Source organism: Staurois parvus, unplaced genomic scaffold, assembly GCF_062004578.1.
Source record: "Staurois parvus isolate SC_StPar_1 unplaced genomic scaffold, SC_StPar_1.0 ptg000088l, whole genome shotgun sequence".
Lineage (NCBI taxonomy): Eukaryota > Metazoa > Chordata > Amphibia > Anura > Ranidae > Staurois > Staurois parvus.
In genome coordinates this window covers 1,248,305-1,268,410 of record NW_028317884.1, presented here as the reverse complement: position 1 = coordinate 1,268,410, position 20,106 = coordinate 1,248,305, and the positions used below count along the sequence as shown (strand labels likewise).

Genomic DNA, 20,106 nt, shown 5'->3' with positions numbered 1-20,106 from the left:
GAAAATTCAACTGATTCCAATGGGAGGCTTGGCTAACAATGTTTGAGAACCACTGCCCTATGTGTACATACTATATACTATATTGAAAAAGCCTGTAGACATTTGATCATCACACCTACAGTATATGAGCGTGTTAGACATCCAAAGCCATGGGCATGTGGTGTTACCCTTCCCCTTTGTTACTATCATATGATTTTGGAATGTATCTGTGGGAAGCCAGAAAAGCATTTGTGAGGTGGGGTATTTATATCAAACAAAGAACTGGCTAAAAATTGGCATTCCAATTTACCCCAAAAGGAGTCCAATAGGGTTGAAGTCTAGGTTCTATGTAAGCCTCAGAAGCTCCTCCACATCAAACCCATCAAACCATGCCTTTGTGGAGCTGTTTTGTGTACAGAGATACAGTCATGCTGGAAGAGAATAGGGTCTTCTTCAAACTGTTGCCACAAGGTTGGAACGGTACATTTGTCCTAAGCTCACCACACAGGTTACAATCTGATTGTACAATCTCCTTTATAGTTACATTCCACCCTAAATGTGTTGAATAGGTTAGAGGCCAAGCTTTATGTAGACCTCTCGAGTACCGCATCAGATTAATGAAACCATGCCTTTATGGAGCTGGTTATGTGTACAGGGGTGTGCTGAAAAACAGAAAATGGATCTTACAATCTGATTATACAACTTCTTTTAATGGTGTTTAGAATGTGGAATGAAAACACAAATTTGAAAGCTAACTGCAAGACAGTGATACCTTTGTAGTGGCTGAGTGGGAGCTGGAGGTACCAATTTATCCTTTAAAAGTACGCACCAGTCAAAACTGAAAATTTAGTACTGAAAGACTACAAGTCGAAATGTTCAAGGCTTATTTTTCTATCCAGGCATTGTGATTTTTAAAGTGTCATAACTCAATTAAGAATTATTTTTTTAATATAGCAATAGCTTTTTGGCTGCTGTGGGTAACATCACTATCAGCTCTGATCTTTGCACTCTAGTCAGTACGTCTACATCTACACTAATATTTCCCCTTGTCACACAGACAATGCGTGTGTACAGTACTGCTTACCTTGTCTGACATATACAGCTCCACAGCTTGTTTACATGGTCCAGTCATGCAATCATGCGTCCTACTGTGCTAACACAAACTAATACTATTATAATTAAAGGTAAACAAATCCAAACAATTTCATGTAAAAAGAATCATTCTCAATTTAATGGTTGCACGGTCAGATATTTTATTAACAATCATTTATGAAAACATAGCTCACTTCTTGAAACATTAAGTTTTGGGGGGGATTATTAGTTTGGTTTTATTATCAGGTAAAGCAGCTATGTGCCCTTGTTCAAATAAAATATGTCGATGAAATATCTTACAATAATGTAATACTTCATAATGCGGATTTGAAATAAGTAAACTGAAGCAAACTTAAAGTGTTTGTAAAGGCAGAAGTTTTTTTTTTACGTTTATACAATTTAGGCACGTAGGTTAAAAAACCTTCTGAGTACAGCTCCAACTCCCCCAGCCCTCCTTTATATTCAACTGAGCCCTATCACTATCCTGCAATGTGGTCGCAAGCCAAGGTTCTCTAGGCTTTCTCCATTTCATTGGCTTAGAGCAGTGGTTCTCAACCTTCCTAATGCCGCGACCCTTTAATACAGTTCCTCATGTTGTGGTGACCCCAAACCATAAAATTATTTTCGTTGCTACTTCATAACTGTAATTTTGCTATTATTATGAATCGTAATGTAAATATCTGATATGCAGGATATATTTTCATTGTTACAAATTGAATCACAAAAACAATATGTATATATTGTGAAATATTTTTATCACCCCCATAAAAATACATCTGCCTCCAATAATGATGATTACCCCACTCCCCTCTATAATGACCTATCACCCCCATCAAAATACATCTGCCCCCTAATAATTACCCCAACCCCCTCAATAAAGACCTATCACCCCCATAAAAATACATCTGCCCCCCAATAATGATTACCCCACCCCCTCTATAATGACCTATCACCCCCATAAAAATACATCTGCCCCCAATAATGATGATTACCCCACCCCATAATGACCTATCACCCCCATAAAAATACATCTGCCCCCAATAATGATGATTACCCCACCCCATAACGACCTATCACCCCCATAAAAATACATCTGCCCCCAATAATGATGATTACCCCACCCCCTCTATAATGATCTATCACCCCCATAAAAATGCATCTGCCCCCAATGATGATGATTACCCATCCCCCTCTATACTGACCTATCACCCCCATAAAAATAAATCTGCCCCCCAATAATGATGATTACCCCACCCCCCTCTATAATGACCTATCACCCCCATAAAAATAAATCTGCCCCCCAATAATGATGAATACTCCACTCCCCTCTATAATGACCTAACACCTCAATAAAAATAAATCTGCCCCCAATAATGATGATTACCCCCCCAAATAATCTGCCCCTCATCCCTATAAAAATGCCCCCCCAAATGATAGTTTGTCTGCCCTTCTCCCCCTCTATAATAATTTATCACCCCCATAAATTATATATCTGCCCCCCCATAATAATTTATCTGGGGCGGGGTACAATGAGAGCCCCTCCCACTGTACGATGGGGTAGACACTAACCTGGATCTGCCCCGATCTTGTTGGGTGATCCGGGCATGACATCGGCCACGTTCAGGCAGTTCATGGGGTCGGCCGGTCGGGTCGTTCAGGGCGGGAAACTTCGGAATGATCGGAGCGGCGGGAGATCTCCGCACTAATCCTCTGCTTCGAACAGCTGCGCTTTCCGGCACAAAACCCGACCAATCAGGGACGAACCGGTCTACCAATCAGCGAAGGCAGAGGGAGTTAAATCCCCCTACACGGAGATGGGGGCGTGCCCAGGTGTGATTGACACGTGTCTTGACAGCGGTGTCTTGGTTCCTAAGACCATCGGAAATATGTGTTTTCCGATGGTCTTAGGCGACCCCCGTGAAAGGGGCGTTCGACCCCCAAAGGGGTCGCGACCCACAGGTTGAGAACTGCTGGCTTAGAGGCAGAAGCTGAAGGACTGGAGGAGGGAGCGGGGTGCGGGGCTGATCCATGTTCTGTGAGTCTTATGGACATACAGAGGCAGCTCAGGAGCGAGCATGCATGAGTGCCCCCAGAGCAAGCAGCTTGCTTGGCATCCAGTGGGGGGGGAGCCAGGAGTGCCAGTGGGGGACACAGCAGAGTCCTGTATAGCAAGGAAGGGGCTCAATATTTCTCAGGTTTACTTTCACTGACATGTTCCATCCCCACCCCAATCTGTGACTGGACTGTGAAAGGATAAGCAGTAGGCTGATAAGCTCATCTCTATGTCACTCTGCTCTCCTCCTATTTGTATGACACCTTGCATTGAAGCACACCTGACTGGCTCCTTGTGCTAAATTTTTCTCCCACTTTCTGAGTTTTGCTGCACAGACTGTACAGTAGATTCCAAGAGCCTGATACCAAGTCAAACTCAGGCACTTAAAGCGGAGCTCCACCCAAAAGGGAAAGTTCTGCTTTAAATACTAGTCTCCTGCTCCCCATTAAGGATTGGTACCTTTGGGGGGGAGTGGGTACCCCAAGTTGACAGGTATCTGCTCCCACTTCCGCTCCCACTTCCGCTCCAATTGCCTAGGCGCCAGGAAGTGGAAGGTGTCTTCCCTCCCCGTAGTCTTTTGGAACATGTGACAGGTCCCAGAAGACTACAGAACCATTCAGGAAGCGCAGCGCTACTCGTGCATGCGCAGTAGGTAGCTAGCTGTGAAGCCGCAAGCTGTCACAGCCAGGTGCCCACACTGAAGATGCTAGTGTCCAGGGAGAGAAGTAGGCCAGTAAAATGGGCTACCGGGGACACACCACGGGACCGAGGGTCAGGTGAGTGTGTGTTTTTTAAAAGTCAGCAGCTACAGTTTTTGTAGCTGCTGACTTTTATTTTTTGACAGCAATTTCTTGACAGCGTGAGTGGAACTTTAAATAAACAAGATTAAAAGTGAAATGTACTTAACAAGGCTTGCCTGGTTGTTAGTTCCTGTGCAGAGTCTAATACTCTCAAGGTAAGGCCAAGACTGACAGGCTCACTGGCACTCAGAAATTACTCTTAGCACTCTGGCATGGTTCAGATGGAAAAAGAGCAGCTGCCAACTGCAGACGTTTTTGTGAACCTTCTAGTGGGTGTTACTGGGTCAACCCTCGCCTAATCAAGAGAGCTGGGCAGTTTTATGTAGGGGTTCTGAAGTGTTTATGATATTTCAGCGGACACTCTCTGTGTCAGGTTTTCTAACGATATTAATATTTCCAGATGACTACATTTTACAGTGCAACAACCAACATAAACAGAGTGAAATCATGATTTGATAGACATCAAACATGATATTGATCTTCTCTCCTTAGGAGATGTAATGTAACCAATTTACCTCCTGGACATTATAGCCTAGGTATGTTTTGCTCCACACTGATTCTATTTTATTCTCTTGTACATTTGTGTAAATATTTGTTATTATTGTAGCTGCTTTACAGCACTAATTATGAAAAGTTTATGAAGCTTAACTGTGGTTCAAAAAACCAGACTCACAGATGTGTATTGTGCAATCACATACTATACAGGCATTTTATGATCTGATTCCATTAGATTACTGCCTTAATAAAGATTTACAATGGCTATTAACAGGCTCAGGCTTAAATTGTATCTAAACATAGAACAAAAAATGTATTAATTATATCTTACCTGTCCTTAAATGTGGTGACAGCATTAGTTTTTAATTTCCAGGCAATTTTTTTGTTTATTTTACCATGCTAATCCTACCATTAATTCACTTCCTGTCCTAGGATGACAGCCGTCAATGTCCTCACCCAAGGACAATGAGTGTGTGAGGACTACATAACACTGTGTTAGGACTACAAAACACGGCTCCCTCTTTTCCATAAAAGAGGAGGTGCTTTGTAGTCCATTGAGATAGTAGGTACAAATGCTACTGATAACAGTTCAGAAGCAGAAAGTACAGAATGGTCCTTTTTTTTTGTCGGACAGCTATAAGAAAATACTTTCAATGGTATATTTAAAGGACCAAAAGGGAGCAAGAAAGAAAAATTTATTTTTACAGTTTACATATACTTTAGAGCAGGACTTCATTCTCTCAATCAACATTGACTATTTTTAACCTCTGTGCTGCTAGCTTTAGTAAATAGAGAGGAAAGTACATCATATTTACTTGTTTTAAACTTGTTTTTAGAATTGTTCAGTTACTTTCTGGTTTCCATGCCTAGGCAAATCCTGTCATACATCCCAGGAGTCTTCAGGAGAGAAGGAAGGGTTCTCAACTAAGCACCACCTCCTGTCTACATGCCTGAGCTAATTTCAGGTGGATTCCAGGAAGCAAATGCTACATGAATCATCTGCCCTTCTTACATAAGATGGCCATTGCCAGATATGCTAAAGAAGTGTTTTTCAAAGTGATTTCTCAAAAAAATAAAGCATGGAGACATGGATGGATGGGTGAGTTTGATTTGAATATTGAAATTTAATTAAATAGCGTTTTTGGTTTGTGGTGCTCAGGTATGGTGTAGTTCCACTTTAAGGACCCTGCTAATGGGGTTTAAATACACTAGGCTTGTGTCCTGTCAAAGTGTAAATATTTGACAGCACAGCATGCATCTTCGGATCTTTGGATTGCATCCAAAACAGCTTTTTATTATTGAAGTATGATCACATCATAAACAAGAGAGTGCAATGTTTGGGAGTCACGCAGGACCCCTTCGTCAGACATCACATCTGAAGAGCCGTGGTGTGTTGGCAAATATTTATACTTTGACATGCATGATCCAGTCTCCAGCTGGTGGTTGCTGCAACATCCAGTATTTAGAGCCTTTTCCAGGAACGTGTGCAATGGGAATAGGGATGGATATCTGTGTCCTGTGAAATGTTCTGTATACTTGAATGCATTTTTTTGTAAAATGAGTTAAATCCTATGAAGACCTACCGTAGTCCAGAGATTTAAGTGTGAACACTTTTTTGTCACTAACTTGCGGATTTTGGAAAAAAATGAGGATGGCACTGAACTCAATATGAATCCCCATTCTCCCCACTCAGAATCAGATGTCATTGTCATAACAGGGGTTACTTTATTTCTGCCTATATTTAAATGTTAAAGTCCAACTTCAACTTCATAAAAAAGAAGGTTGAAGTGTATTGATATCCAAAATTTTTTTTTTAATTCTGGATGGAATAAGGAAAGGTTAAACTCCCTGTTAGCATCTGCAAAAAGGAAACAGACAGCAATAAAAAGTCCATAGATGGTAGCATCTTTCCACTTGTGTGGTGATGTCACTACCAAGGCCCCGCCCCATGCGTCTCGTCATCCGACGTCTTAAGGATGCCACCACACACTGGAAAGCGGTCTGAGTATACATAGACCTGTTTGTTTCATTTTCCATTGATGTTTGAAGCGTGAGATGCTAGTGTTGGCTGTGACACTTATCAATGCGAGCATTTTTATATGAATTTGGATGAATAAAGATTTTGTATGGTTACACGCTATGTGAGTTCCTTCTTCTTTCTCCTCCATGTCCTACTCTGAATACAGTGAGGGACAGAAGTATTTGAACACCCTGCGATTTTGCAAGTTCTCCCACTTAGAAATCATGGAGGGGTCTGAAATTCACATTGTAGGTGCATTCCCACTCTGAGAGACAGAATTAAAAAAAAAATTCAGGAAATCACATTGTATGATTTTTAAAGAATTTATTTGTCTTGCACTGCTGAACATAAGTATTTGAACACCTGAGAAAATCAGTGTTAATATTTGGTACAGAAGCCTTTGTTTCTAATTACAGAGGTCAAACGTTTCCTGTAGTTCTTGACCAGGTTTGCACACACTGCAACAGGGATTTTGGCCCACTCCACACAGATCTCCTCTAGACCTGTCAGGTTTCAGGGCTGTCGCTGAGCACCACAGAGTTGCAGCTCCCTCCAAAGATGTTCTATTGGATTTAGGTCTGGAGACTGGCTAGGCCACTCTAGAACCTTGATATGCTTCTTACAGAGCCACTCCTTGGTTATCCTGGCTGTGTGCTTCGGGTCGTTGTCATGTTGGAAGACCCAGCCACGACCCATCTTCAATGCTCTGACTGAGGAAAGGAGGTTGTTGCTCAAAATCTCACAATAAATGACCCCATTCATCCTCTCCTTAATACATTTCAGTCGTCCTGTCCCCTTCGCAGAAAAGCACCCGCAAAGCATGATGTTACCACCCCTATGCTTCACAGTAGGGATGGTGTTCTTGGGATGCAATTCATCCTTCTTTTTCCTCCAAACACAACGAGTGACGTTTAGACCAAAAAGTTCTACTTTGGTCTCATCTGACCACATGACTTTCTCCCATGCCTCCTCTGGATCATCCAGATGGTCATTGGCAAACTTCAGACGGGCCTGGACATGTGATGACTTGAGCAGGGGAAGCTTCCGTGCAATGCATGATTTGAAACCATGATGGCGTAGTGTTCTACCGACAGTGACCTTTTAAACTGTGGTCCCAGCTCTCTTCATGTCATTGACCAGCTCCTCCCTTGTAGTTCTGGGCTGATTCCTCACCTTTCTTATCATCAGTGATACCCCACGACGTGAGATCTTGCATGGAGCCCCAGTCCGAGGGAGACTGACAGTTGTCTTTAGCCTCTTCCATTTTCTAACAATTGCTCCAACAGTTGATCTATTTTCACCAAGCTGCTTGGCAATTGCCCCGTAGCCCTTTCCAGCCTTGTGGAGGCCCACAATTTTGTTTCCGGTGCCTTTTGACAGCTCTTTGGTCTTGCCCATGGTAGTAGTTGGCGTCTTACTGACTGTGGGGTGGACAGGTGTCTTTAAAGAGCTCAGACAGGTGTTACTATGTTAGATTAATGAGTGGAGTAGAGGTGGACTTTTTAAAGGCACCGTAACAGGTCTTTGAGAGCCAGAATTCTTGCTGTTTCTTAGGTGTTCAAATACTTATGTTCAGCAGTGCAAGACAAATAAATTCTTTAAAAATCATAGAATGTAATTTCCTGATTTTTTTTTAAATTCTGTCTCTCGGAGTGGGAATGCACCTACAATGTGAATTTCAGACCCCTCCATGATTTCTAAGTGGGAGAACTTGCAAAATTGCAGGGTGTTCAGATACTTCTGTTCCTCACTGTATATACAGGTGAAACTCAAAAAATTAGAATATCGTGCAAAATTTCATTTATTTCAGTAATGCAACATAAAAGGTGAAACTAATATATGAGATAGACTCATTACATGCAAAGCAAGATAGTTCAAGCCGTGATTTGTCATAATTGTGATGATTATGGCTTACACCTCATGAAAACCCCAAATTCACACTCTCAGAAAATTAGAATATTACATGCAATCAATAAAACAAGGATTGTACATAGAACAATGTCGGACCTCTGAAAAGTATAAGCATGCATATGTACTCAGTACTTGGTTTGGGCCCCTTTTGCAGCAATTATTGCCTCAATGCGGTGTGGCATGGAAGCTATCAGCCTGTGGCACTGTTGAGGTGTTATGGAAGACCAGGATGCTTCAATAGTGGCCTTCAGCTCTTCTGCGTTGTTCGGTCTCATGTCTCTCATCTTTCTCTTGGCAATGCCCCATAGATTCTCTATGGGGTTCAGGTTAGGTGAGTTTGCTGGCCAATCAAGCACAGTAATCCCACGGTCATTGAACCAGGTTTTGGTGCTTTTGGCAGTGTGGGCAGGTGCCAAGTCCTGCTGGAAAATGAAGTCAGCATCCCCATAAAGCTCGTCTGCGGAAGGAAGCATGAAGTGCTCCAAAATCTCCTGGTAGACGGCTGCGTTGACCCTGGACTTAATGAAGCACAGTGGACCAACACCAGCAGATGACATGGCTCCCCAGATCAACACAGACTGTGGAAACTTCACACTGGACTTCAAGCATCTTGCAGTGTGTGCCTCTCCATTCTTCCTCCATACTCTGGGTCCTTGGTTTCCAAATGCAAAAGTTGCTCTCATCAGAAAAGAGGACTTTGGACCACTGAGCAACAGACCAGGTCTGTTTTTCTTTAGCCCAGGTAAGAAGCTTCTGACATTGTTTGTTGTTCAGGAGCGGCTTGTCATTTGAAGCCCATGTCCAGGATCCGTCTGTGTGTGGTGGCTCTTGATGCACTGACTCCAACCTCAGTTCACTCCTTGTGAAAGTCCCCAACACTTTTGAATGGCCTTTTCCTGACAATCCTCTCCAGGCTGCGGTCATCCCTGCTGCTTGTGCACCTTTTTCTTCCACACTTTTCCCTTCCACATAACTTTCTATTAATGTGCTTTGATACAGCACTTTGGGAACATCTAACTTCTTTTGCAATTGCCTTTTGAGGCTTTCCCTCCTTATGGAGGGTGTCGATGATGGTTTTCTGCACAACTGTCAGGTCAGCAGTCTTTCCCATGATTGTGATTCCTACTGAACCAGGCTGAGAGACCATTTAAAGGCTCAGGAACCCTTTGCAGGTGTTATGGCTTAATTAGCTGATTAGAGTGGGACGCTTTGAGCCTAGAATATTGCACCTTTTCACAATATTCTCATTTTTTGAGATTGTGGATTTAGGGTTTTCATGAGGTGTAAGCCATAATCATCATAATTATGACAAATCACGGCTTGAACTATCTTGCTTTGCATGTAATGAGTCTATCTCATATATTAGTTTCACTTTTTAAGTTGCATTACTGAAATAAATGAAATTTTGCACAATATTCTAATTTTTTTGAGTTTCACCTGTATATATATATATATATATATATATATATATATATTTATTGAAATATATTTTGAAATATATTGAATATGGCCAAATTTGTAGCATTTCAAATATATGGCAAAATATTTGGGAAGAATATTTTAAAAACATATTTCAAATATATTTTTCTTCCACGTGGGTGAGGTCATCCCGCGCCAGTCAATCAAGACAGACAAAGACTGGCACCTTGAAAAAGCTGGGAAAAAGATTCCAGAGCCGATGAGAGACCTCATGGACATTGGTCCATTGGAGCAGAGGTAAATATTCCTGTACTTAGTTCCACTTTAATTTCTTGGTGACTGATTTCAATGTGTTGCTAATGAAGTCATGGCCAACTAGAGGTTATGTAGCTCAGTAGCATGCTATCAAAAGCATTCAAGTAGTTTAGCTCTTAAGTTTTAATCAAATCAACATAGATTTGCCATGCTAAAACTGGCTATAGACATAAGGAAATCATTTTTCAATCAGGATATTTCTGTCTATATTAGATAACAACTGACGTCCCCTGGCTGACCATACTCTGGGGAAGAAGATCGATTTGACAGGTTTGAAAACATCTCCAAATGCTATTATTTCTCCAGAGATGACCTAGTATCAGGCTATTGTCTTCTACCTCCTCCTCCCCACTTCACTCACATAAACCTCTGTTTTAATGAGCTATGTGTACAATCATATATGACAGGCAACCAATAGACGTGTCACTAGGTGGTCATGTCCCATTTCCCTTTTGTGCCTATAGTTTGTCAGAATAGAAACATACAGCTGCCACTGCAGACCTCTCCTATTAAAAATGCTAGCTGCCTGGCTCTGAGGTTGAGCAATTGGCTTTAGTACTTCAAATCTGAACTGTGTCCATCCTTTAAAAAAGGATATCTTGTGCCTTCCTCCCTTCCCAGATAGTAAGAATAAAATGCTTGCCTAGTTCCGGGAATGCAAACACAGACGAGCATTTTTGTTTGCATTCCTGGAACTCGTGAAGAACACACATCGCACTTGCTGTGCCATTTATTTCTTAATGGCACCCCAAACGTGACTAGCAGATGCACATTTTGTCACATGACACAGTGCATTAAAAACACACCAAAACATGCAGCAAAAATAACCATGCCAAACATCCCACAAAAGGTGTAAGAGCCTCTCTGGTGTTTTTGTTGCACATAGGGCAGGCAATTCAAGTGAATTAGCTGCCCGATGATGTTGCATGAAAAATGTGAAAAACACGCATGAGCACTACGCAGAGGTGTGAATGGGGCCTTAAGGAGGGTGCAGTAGAGGTATAGAGGTAGCTTACTTTATTCCTTGCTCACCTGACATCCAGCACTCAGAATTTGGGTGGGCCCTCAACGTCCTCACATACAATGCTGGTCCTCCATTGTATGTGATGATGTTGGCAGGGGACAGTCACATAATCAGAGAAGATCAGTGGGTTTGTAAAATGGCCAACTGTTGGGGAATAAAGTAAGCATTCTTATACTTTATACCCTACCTTACTCTATCTAAGATGACGTAAGGTTTTTCCCCCTACTATCTGGGGTAAGGGAGTGGGAGGATGCACAACACATATTTTAATGGCTGACTGGAGTTTAGCTTTAGGTCATCTGGAAAAAGTATGCACTTGTGACTTTCCTAATCGTCATATGTGTTCATTTACTGACAGGTCTTCTTTACCTTTAGCAGCTAGACAGCTTTAGCCAAGGGCAATAACCTTAGAAATACTTCAGCAATGGAAATCAAATGAGCATTAGCCACACGCTTTCTATTCCACAGAGTTAAAGTGTTACTAAAACCAAAACAGTAAAATCGATCTGTATATGCAGTAAAGCATACTTGTTATACTCATTGTGGAACTTATGGGGTTAATATTCTGAATTAAGTAAAAATGCTGTTTGACCCTGTCTTCTCTGATTCCCCCCCCTATTCTTCTACTGTCCACATTTCATCTGCTGATAGAACAGAGCCTTGGGGACAAGCTGCACATGCTCAATTTGGTGTGTATTGCATGTGGTAGTGTGTACCATATGTGGTGTGATCAGCACAGGGCCAATCAGCGCTGTCCAGACAGAGGGTCAGGGGTTGTGCAGCCTCATAGGACAGTGAGAAGAGAATGAAAACTCTTCATACAAGCTTTAACCAGTGCTCTGCTGGACACTGATAGAAATCACAAGACTGCTCTAACTGCTGATGAGAAAAGGTATTTAGCAGTTTATATTTACTGAAATAATTGCATTTCCGTACTCTGTGTATTGTAGGTGGGAGACCAGATTTAGTGAATGCAGGGTCCTCGGTTTAGTAACACTTTAATCAACTGCACTGTGGATTATATGTCATAAAAGACTTATGCCATCAAAAGCCACTGAACCGTTCATAAGGTAAATGAGTGGCACAGCTTTATATGATGCATTTTCACCAGTGACACGAACAACTCTGCTATTAAATCATAATTTACGTCCATCCAACATAAGTTTTACTATATCACCTGTTCTCTTCAGTCTGGCTGAAGGCAGTAATAAAACCATACCATGCTGTCATATGTACTCACAAAACATGAAGGAACTATTTGAAAGCAATGCAACCATACAAGGGAAACCAAACATTTCCTAATTAATTTAGCAGATGCAGATAAAAAAATGTTGTCTTATGTAATAAAAGTGTATAAAGTGCTATAACCCGTAGCAATCATATTACAGCTTACAGTATTTAGATTAGCTACGAAAAAGCTGATAGCTTGCTATTGGTGACTGCAATCTATATACAGCCTCTTCGCTTTGAAATGTGCTATTAAACATATTGACAATCCTTTACGCACTGCTTCAATACATGTTGAATGTTCCACAGAATGTGAATTTCTACAACTGAACAACATAGATACAAGTATGAATGAATATGTCCAACTTTTCTAAAAAAAAAAAAAAAAAAAGGTTTTCACATTATCGTACTCTCATCCTTGAAAACACAACCAATCAAATAACTATCAAACACTTGCAAATACATTGTACAAAATTGCAAGCCTATATGTATATGTATACTTTATATCAGAATATTTAGCCTGAGACTACCTATGACTCTTTTCTGCTACAAAAAAAAAAAAAAAAAAGAAATGAAAAAAGAAAGAAGAAAAAAGAAAAAAAGGAAAAAAAAACATTACAAAACACAAATCACTGACAATAAGAAGGTTACTATCTTCTCTGATCAAAGAACATCTCCTTTCCCTACTCCATGTGGTTGTGTCAAGAGGTTGTAGTTTCCTGGAAAGATCTGTCTATATAAAAGTATATGAGAAAGAAAAAAAAAAGATGCAGACAGGTACCTGTAGAAATTCACATTCTTGTCTCCCTGGACCACAGTGAAGAATACTTTGGCTCCAGCTGTCCAACAGAAGTGCACTCCAACAGACGAATGCATGTATAGATGCTTAGAGAGAGAGAACATAATTGAGAGGGAGGTGGACTTTCTGGTGATGCTGCCAGCACACAGTACAACCACGCCATGGGTTTTATCCTCTAGGGAGCACATTTAAATACTTCTCTCCATTGTCACCCTCTAGATTTGCAGTGGTTGACAGGTGTGGAAATAATGGAATAAGCAATGAAGCCTTGGAGGGAAGGCGTATTATAGATTGAGCACAGTAAGGGGCTGCTCAGGGCCCCCTAAGCAGCACAGCTCATTTCACACTCTCCAAAGTCATGTAAAAATGCAGTCACATTTATTTAGAGGGATTGGAAGAGAGGGACTGCCAGAGGAAGAGTCAGGAGGAAAAATGAAATGAAGTGTGTTACGACAGAACAGAGATAAAAGACAACAGCTTTAGGGAAAAGACAAAATTCATTCATAAGCTTTATATCTTTATATGCCAGGATTCTTTTGTATCTTTTCTATCAAAAAAGAAAAAAAATATTTCAGGAATACTTTACAAAATGTAGAAGGCAATCTGACTTAGACAATTATCTCCTTTGGTATCTAAATAACAAGCAAGCCATTACAAACAATACAGTTTCATCCATCGGTGAGCACCGGTTAGTCCCCATCTCTTTTTCATAGAGGCTGGTTCTCAGCTGCGGAGAAGAGATTTGTAATATTTATTGCAAGTACCATTGCAGCTCACTATCATAAAAAGAAAACACAAAATGCACACTGTATCTTATATTAAAATAGATATAAATCCTAACGATGCATAATTTATCATAAACAACTGCCATTGGTATCTTTTCCAGCATTTATCTCCAGTTTCATTCAGCCACTTCTTGTCTACATGCACTTCTTCCAGCGTCAGCTGAACATTTTTTGCTCTGGTCTGACTTTTATTAGCCGCTTTCACAAGGGTTGGACTCTGTTTAGATCAGCAGGGGATCTGTCTACTGATCCACTGCTAATCAGAGCAGAGGGAGTGGATGCGCCATTCGTGTCTGCTCAATTTATGCAGAGCGGACATGGACAGAGCCCGCTCTGCTCTACGGGCAGGTGGGAGTAGACTCAGCTGTCTGTTGACACCCAACTGTCCTCCAGTCTGATCTGCCTAGACAAAGGAGGACAGATCCTCTTCTTTTAGCGGACCAAATCAAACTGGAGGTGGGGTGGGGGGGGTAACCGGACACAAGTTAGTTTACACTCGTTGCTTCATAGGGGAGAATTGACCATCTGATCAGGTCCACATGAAAAACTGACCCACCGTGTGAAAGGGACCTAAAAGTGATGTAGCACTACCCTTTCAATGGCCGCTGGATTTGTTTTGGGTCCTCCTAAGCTCTGCATGGCCAGGCAACACTTGCACACTTGGAGTCAGTAAACAGTCCTTGAGCTGGTTTTTAGTTGTTTTTTTTTTATTAAGGGGTTAACAACTTGGATGGGGTCTAGGGGTATATGGGATGCCCAAGGAACTGTAAATTTGAGGACAAACTTCTTAGCAATAATACTGTACAAGAAAAAGTGGATAAAAAATAGCAACTGTCTCTGTTAAGGAGCATGATATCCCCTTGGTGTACCTCCTCAGACCACAGATGAATCCTCCTCTTCACTCAGCTGCACTGAGGGTATCCCTGGGCAAGGGATTTTAAGATCTAACAATGAAGTAGTCCTGGATGAGAACTAGTTGGGTCTTGCACCAGACTGCCTTCTCCCTTTACCTGGCCCAGGGGGTGTACTCATACTCGCAGGGGGAGTACTCACACTGTCCTGTCCTGTCAGAGTGGTGGGTTGGTAGCTGCTTTCAGGTCTTTAGTTGGGCTGGCTCCTACCTTGCTGCTCAGGATGTCCTCCATAAGAGATCTTGCATGGTGGAGATCATCCTGTTCAGCAACCAATTTGAAGGTAGGCTCCCCTCCCTTGGGCCCCCTCCCAGACTCCACACTCCAGCACCTTTATTCAGTCCATCTTCCCCTCTCCTGCTGCTCAGGATCTGCCACATTTAGGGGTTGTCCTTGGTCACCATGCCTGGCCTCCTGCTTGGAGATTTACCAAGTTCCCTTAAACATGCAAATCTAGGCTTCCTCCCCTCCTCCACCCCTCTTAAAGAAAGTTCCTCCTGTTTCTAGAAGGGTGGGAGGGCTCCAGAATCCCTGACCTATAGAGCCTCCCAGCCTGTCCTGAGGTGAACTCACTACCTCATTCCCAGACTGACTCATCCCAGGCTGCTACCCAGCCTCTGTCTAAAAAATCAACAATGCCTATCTAGCTAAACCTAGAGGGCGCTACATCCACCCCCCACTACAAAACAGCCATATCCTCAATGGTTGGGAAAGAGCACAGGTGCACAGGAGCAGGGCATCCCATATAGAAAAATGGAGGGGAAAAGGGAACAAACTTGGAAGGGGATGTGTACAAATAAATTATGTTAGTGAAAAAATAGAATATGTACACTTTACATATTTACAGTTTCAATATTAACATATGTACACTCTAACTACAGCTCCCTTTAGCTAATGGCAGGAAACAAACACAGAGCAATATATGTACAAGTGCATTCAAATAAATATGAAGCCCTCCCCCTTAAGGGAAACCCTTAATAACAGTAAGCAATCTTCTTGTTTTTGTGCAGGGGAGACAGCCATCCTCAGATACCTGCAGAACAGGGGAAGAAAAAACAGAGAAAAGGAGACATCACATTCCTAGTTTTAGCTATATAGGCACTTCAGAATAATGGATCTTCCAAGTCCTCCCAAACTCTCCCTCTCTATCCTTCTCCTCCTTCGAGGCCCACTGCATCGGACTATTCTCTCCAATCCCCCTGAGGATCGCAGTAATCTATCGGCCCCCTGGACCCGTATCCCGCTTCCTCGATGACTTCTCCACCTGGTTACCCTTCTTTCTCTCCTCCGAGCTGCCCACCATCATCCTTGGAGATTTCAAAATCCCTACCAACATCAATAGCCCGGCCACATCCCAACTCCTCCACCTAACCTCTTCTTTTGCACTCGCACAGTGCATACAGTCCACCACCCACTCCGACGGGAACACCCTGGATCTTGTTTTCTCTCACCTCTGCACCCCCCACAACCTCACAAACACCCCTTTTCCCCTCTCTGACCACAACCTCATCACCTTCTCCGTCTCCTCGTCCTCTTACACCTACCCCTCCAAACATCAAACCATCACCAGCCGAAACCTCCGCAACCTGAACCCAGCCCCCTTCCACTCTGCTGACCAAATTTACGACAGTATCCTTCCCCTGTCCTGCCCTGACCTGGCCACTACTGTCTATAACAACTCGCTGTCAGCCACTCTTGACTCCTTAGCACCCCTAACCACACGAAACATTAGACCCCGACCCATTTAACCCTGACAGAATGACCATACCAAAAACCTCAAGCGATGCAGTCGCGCGCTAGAGCGACTATGGCGCAAAACCAGATCCCAACAAGCGTTCACCCAATATAAATCCGCCTTCCTCACCTACACTTCCTCCCTCCACACTGCCAAGCAAGCCTACTCTGTAACCCTCATCAATACCCTCTCCTCCAGCTTCAACTCTCTGCTCTCTCCGCCCTCGCCTCCACTCAGTACCCCACTCACCGCCCACGAGATTGCTAACCACTTCCAAAGCAAGATCGACGCAATTCGCATGGACATCACCACTGCTCAGACTTCCGCCCCACCTAGCATCCCTCACACGAAAACCCCCTCAACACTCCTCTCCTTCGACCTCACCACTGTCCAGACCTCCACCCCGCCCAACATTCCTCACGCTAAAACCCCCTCAACACTCCACTCCTTCGACCCTGCTACCACTGAAGAGGTCACTAAGGTCTTCTCTGAAGCTCGCCTTACCACCTGCCCCCTTGACCCTATCCCCACACAACTCCTACGATCACCCTCCTCCTCTATCCTACGCTTCCTTACTCACATCTTTAATCTCTCCCTCTCTACTGGCACATTCCCCTCCCCTCTGAAGCACACGCACATCACTCCCATACTTAAAAAGTCCTCCCTGTATCCCACCGACCTAAACAAACTTAGACCCATCTCCCTGCTGCCATTTTCATCCAAACTCCTTGAGCGCTTAGCCTATAATCGCCTAAGCTCCCACCTCACCGACAACAACCTCCTTGATCCCCTACAATCTGGCTTCTGTCCCCTACACTCCACCAAAACCGCCCTACTCAAACTCACCAACGACCTGCTAAACAAAAAAGCCAATGGCCACTACTCAGTGCTACTACTCCTCGACCTCTCTGCGGCTTTCGACACGGTCGATCACCCCCTCCTCAAAAAACTATACTCTTTTGGTCTCAGAGACTTGGCTCTATCCTGGCTCTCTTCCTATCTATCTCAACGCTCCTTCAGTGTTACCTATAACGCTGCCACCTCCCCCTCACTCCCCCTCTCTGTTGGGGTCCCCCAAGGTTCTGTCCTCGGGCCCCTTCTCTTCTCCATCTACACCTCCTCCCTTGGTCAACTGATACACTCCCATGGCTTCAACTACCATCTCTATGCCGATGACACTCAAATCTATCTCTCTACCCCTCGCCTCACTCCTTCAGTCTCCGCCCGAATTACTAGCCTTCTGAACGACATATCAGACTGGATGTCACTCCACTTCCTCAAATTAAACCTTGCCAAAACCTAGTTTTCCCCCCAGCCTGTGCCCCCCCCCCCTGACCTCTCCATCATGACCAACAACGCCACCATCTGCCCCACCCCGCAAGCCGGAGTACTAGGTGTCATTCTAGACTCCAATCTGTCTTTCCAGCCCCAGATCCAATCGCTGACAAATTCATGCAGACTCCACCTCCGCAACATCTCCAAAATACGCACGTTCCTAACTCCAGAAACTACAAAGCAACTCATTCACTCCCTTATCATATCACGACTTGACTACTGCAACTCCCTCCTTGCCGGCCTACCCCAACACAGGCTATCCCCGCTTCAGTCTATCCTGAATTCTGCGGCCAGAGTCATCCACCTTACCAACTGCTCCGTATCCGCCACCCCCCTCTGCCAATCCCTCCACTGGCTTCCGATTGCCCAATGCATAAAATTCAAAATATTAACATTGACGTACAAAGCTATTCATAACACTGCCCCAAACTACATCACTGACCTGATATCCATCTACCACCCAAAACGCACTCTTCGCTCCTCACAAGACCTCCTACTCTCCAGTTCCCTGGTCTCCTCCTCCCATGCTCGTCTCCAGGACTTCTCCAGGGCTTCCCCCATCCTCTGGAACTCACTACCCCAATCCATCAGACTGTCACCTACCCTCCTCACCTTTAGGCGCACCCTGAAAACCCACCTCTTCAGAGAAGCCTACCCCGCCCTCACCTAATTGCTGATCTCCTCCGCTCTTCCCACCACTCCATCCCCCACAGCTATTTCGTCCTGTACCACTCTCCCTTCCCTCCTAGATTGTAAGCTCCAAGGAGTATTGTATTGTATTGTTACTGTACTGTCTCGTGTACTGTCTCCCATTATAATGTACAGCGCTGAGCAAACTGTTGGCGCTATATAAATACTGTACAATAATAATAATGTCTCTTTTCTGTCAAACAGTGTCCTTAAGCAAAGGACTTAAGGAGCAGCCCCTCCTAATGAAGTAGTAATGCTAGACGGCATCCCAACTCCCCCCCTTCAATCAGCACACTGGGAAAAAGTAAAGAACACAGGAATCTGTCCTAGTCCAAAAAGAAATAGAACAACAGGATCTGCTGGGCTGAAATCCTGCGTCAGCCATGTTTCAGCAGTACTTCCAGGGGCTAGGCAGCCAGACCATTGTGCCATTAAGCTTCTGGAAAGCTATGGAGTAACTGCAGCTAGGCTGTCCAGCTTTAACGACCACCACCTGTCTTTATAGATGGCCCCTGCTCCATTCCTCTTTAATGTGCTGGAACCTGATCCAGGCCTCTTTGTCATGAGGCCCCCTTACAGTTCTGGGGACATACATATAGTCCCAGACCAGGTCATCTGCCCACCGTGACCTGGATTACTCGATGAAGTCCATAATGTCCTATGGGATGTATGGATAGTCTATTCCCATTCCAGAGCCACCCTTCTCTGTACCTCCCTTTACAAATGGGAGAATCTGGGGAGCTCTCTTTTTCTGCCCTGTTCAGGCTGTACACAAGACCATGGGGAGCTAAGAATCCATCTTTTTAGGGAAGCAATTTTGGCTCTGGTCCTAGCCCAAGGATCTAACTGAACTGACTCTGTCCTCCTCAAACTTCCAGCTAAGTGTGGGGTGTGGAAACTTCCTGACAGTCCCGTCAGTGAGACTAAGTCCTCCGAGGTCTCTCGCCAGTCCCACTCCTCTTCTGTGCTGTCTGGGGACCATTCCTAATAGTCTGCCTCCAGAAGTCTGGGCGAATCCGAGTCTATCCCTCCACTACTGATACTCCCCGCTGGCTCTCCTAAGGACAAGATTTCGTCACAGCTAGACTCCTTCCAGGTGGGGCTGCCATGGCTTGAGGGCCGGCTGTTCTAGGACATCAGTTTACGCCTGAACAGCGCTGGTGGGCACTGGCCCTTCATCAAGTTCCCTTAAACATGCAAATCTAGGCTTTCTTCCCTCCTCTACCCCTCTTCTAGAAAGTTCCTCCTGTTTCTAGAAGGGTGGGAGGGCTCGGCTGCCCTGACCTGTAGAGCCTCTCAGCCTATCCTGAGGTAAACTCTCCCCCAGGCAGACTCATCCCAGGCTGCTACCCAGCCTTTGTCCTAAAAAACAATAAAGCCTATATAGCTAAATCTAGAGGGCGCTACAGTGACATGGGTGGGCCATGCTTGTGCATTCTGTGTCAGCACCAGCAGCATATGTGACTGGGTAACAATGCAAGAGAACAGCTGAGAGACAGTTGTTATCCTATAAAAG

General features: G+C 43.9%; 1 protein-coding gene across 1 annotated transcript in view; it reads right to left on the bottom strand.

Annotated features, from left to right (window-relative positions):
• The window catches only part of LOC149468363 (neuropeptide Y receptor type 2-like), a 90,057-nt gene extending 76,700 nt beyond the window's left edge, over window positions 1-13,357 (bottom strand). Inside the window, exon 1 of the mRNA XM_089670246.1 lies at window positions 13,117-13,357. The gene's annotated coding sequence lies outside the window, so the exon portion shown is untranslated. The remainder of the gene's footprint in view (window positions 1-13,116) is intronic.
• Window positions 13,358-20,106: the final 6,749 nt, after the last annotated feature.